This window comes from Elephantulus edwardii, unplaced genomic scaffold (genome assembly GCF_000299155.1).
Source record: "Elephantulus edwardii isolate Elephantulus edwardi_28Jun2011 unplaced genomic scaffold, EleEdw1.0 scaffold00008, whole genome shotgun sequence".
NCBI classification, from domain to species: Eukaryota; Metazoa; Chordata; class Mammalia; order Macroscelidea; family Macroscelididae; genus Elephantulus; species Elephantulus edwardii.
The window spans coordinates 28,760,509-28,763,185 of record NW_006399758.1 but is presented as its reverse complement, the minus strand read 5'-3'; the positions used below and the strand labels follow the sequence as shown (position 1 = coordinate 28,763,185).

General features: G+C 38.5%; 1 pseudogene; it reads left to right on the top strand.

The window, feature by feature from the left end:
• LOC102876655 overlaps positions 1-2,260 on the top strand; it is a 4,335-nt pseudogene extending 2,075 nt beyond the window's left edge.
• Positions 2,261-2,677: the final 417 nt, after the last annotated feature.

The window sequence follows — 2,677 nt, the reverse complement described above, 5'->3', positions numbered from 1 at the left end:
CTTCTCAGAGTCAGCCACAGTTTGTTATGATCCACACAGTCAAATGCCTTTGCATAATCAATGAAACACAGATAGACATTCTTCTGTTATTCTCTTCTTTCAGACAAGATCCATCTAACATCAGCAACAATATCCCTAGTACCACGACCCCTTCTAAACCCAGCCTGGACTTTCGGCAATTCTCTGCTGATGTACTGTTCTAATCGTTTTTGGATAATCTTCAGTAGAATCTTGCTTGCATGTACACTGTCCTTTGACCACCATTGGTGAAACACCATCTCCTCTGTTTGATTCAAAGTAGGTCTTAATAGTGGTTGATTTCCTAAACAGAGTGTTAATTTTTGTTACCACTGCCGGTAACATAGGTTCAATGATTTCCAACATGAATGCAGCTAGAGCAAAATTTTAAGTAAGAAATGATGCTATAAAGCAATAAATGCATTTTCAAACATCATCATGTTTGGCAGAGTGGAGGGGCAGCAAAGAAGAGGAAGACCTTTGATGAGATGGGTTGATTCTGTGACTGGAGAGGTGGCTATAAGTGCATTTGCTAGAAGATCAAATGTTAGAAGATCAAATGATAGAAGAATGTATAGAGCTCTCGTACATAGGGTCGCTATGAGTCGCAAGCGACTCGATGGCACATGCCAACAACAAGAAGCAAAAATATGGAAAAGAGAGTTATCAAGTAGTTTGACTACTGAAGGATAAAAAAAATTCAAACCAAAAAACAGTGACTGAGAAGGAAGTCTTCAAGTATATACCAAATATACTGAGAGCAGAAATTGCCATCAATGTTCACTTAGACACACTGGAAAAGGTGCACATATTTGCTGACTGTGAAGCTTGTCTGTTGGTAGAATTAGTCTTAAAACTACAACCCTAAGTCTATAGTCCTGGAGATTACATCTGCAAGAAAGGAGATATTGAAAACAACTATGAGATATCATCTCACCCCAGTCAGAATAGCAAAATTTAACAGAACAGCAAGCAACAAATGCTGGTGAGGTTGTGGAGAAACTGGAACCCTTATTCATTATTGGTGGGAGTGTAAAATGGTGCAACCACTGTGGAAGGCAGTATGGCGCTTTCTCAAAAAGTTGCAAATAGAGATACCATTTGACCCAGCAATTCCACTATTTGGAATATACCCCAAAGAGACCATAACTGACATCCAAGCAGATATATGCACACCCAGCTTTGTTCACAATAGCAAGGAGTTGGAAACAACCTAAGTACCCATCAACAAACTAATGGATAGAGAAGCTGTGGTATATTCACACAATGGAATACTACACGGCATTGAAAAACAAGGAACTCATGTAATATTATTCAAAATGGGTGACCCTGGAGGACATTATGCTGAGTGAAGTATCTCAGTCACAAAAGGACAAATATTGCATGATGCCACTGTTGTAAAGCAGGACTGACCTCAGAGTTGGGAGGAGACTGAGAAGGACGGGTTCAATAATGTATATTGCATTGAAGGAGATGAGGGAGAAAACTGTTTAAGAGGGAAAATTATTAGGTATTTTTCTCATGACAGGAATCCAGAGTGAAGGCTGTATAGTGGAGTGGACCTGGGGGGAGGGATTGTAAAACAATGAAAGAATTTTCTTTTTACTTTTCCAAGAGGGTAGTGTTCTAGGGGGTAGGAGAGGGAGGGGAGAAATGTGCAACAATGTATGAATGGAAATCCAAAGTCTCTGTAAATTTTCATTGAAAATAATAATAAATTTTTAAAAATTTTAAAAAAAAAGAAAGGAGATATTGGACATGAGATGTACATCACCAAAAAAGACAAGCTTGCTGTGGTGGGAGATGATGTGATCACTCAGTTTGTAGTTCTGAGTGATGGCAGCTACTTTGGCAAGATCAGCATTCTGAACATTAAGGCAGCAAAGATGGAAATCGAAGACCAGCCAACATTAAAAGTATTGGCTACTCAGGTTTGTTTTGTCTCTCAAAAGATGACCTTATGGAAGTTCTGACTGAGTATTCTGATGCCAAAACTATGCTAGAAGAGAAGGGGAAACAGATTTTGATGAAAAATGGGCTACTGGACTTAAATATTGCAAATGTTGGGAGTGACCCCAAGGATCTTGAAGAAAAGGTCTCCCAAATGAAGAGTTCCATAGTCATTCTGCAAACAAGGTTTGCCCGGATCCTGGCTGAGTATGAATCAATGCAACAGAAACTGAAGCAGAAGCTAACCAAGGTTGAGAAATTTCTGAGACCAATAAGACATTTCAGCTACTGAAGGATCTTGAGTGGAAAGTGAGACCATAGTCTCTACTCAAGACTAAAAAGCTGGTGGTTAACAAGGACATCCCTCATGATCCTTTTGATCAAGTGATTACAAGCAATGATATATTGGAAGAAGAGGAAAGTTCACTGGAGGACTTTGTGCTTTGGTGCTGGGCACTAAATTCATACAGTTATATATGATGTAGTGTGGGTAAAGAACATTGTATTTTGGGATTATTCACTACAGGCAAAGATAAGAAATTATTAAATTGCCAGTATCTATATTGTCATGTTTTGTCCATTTATGTTTCACTTATTTAATAATCCTTATAAAAATGAACAAGTATCTCTCACATTCAGGCAGTTGCATTGCCGAGGAATAAATTGTGTTCAGAGGTAACTGGGAATAATCATATGCACCATTTTTGTA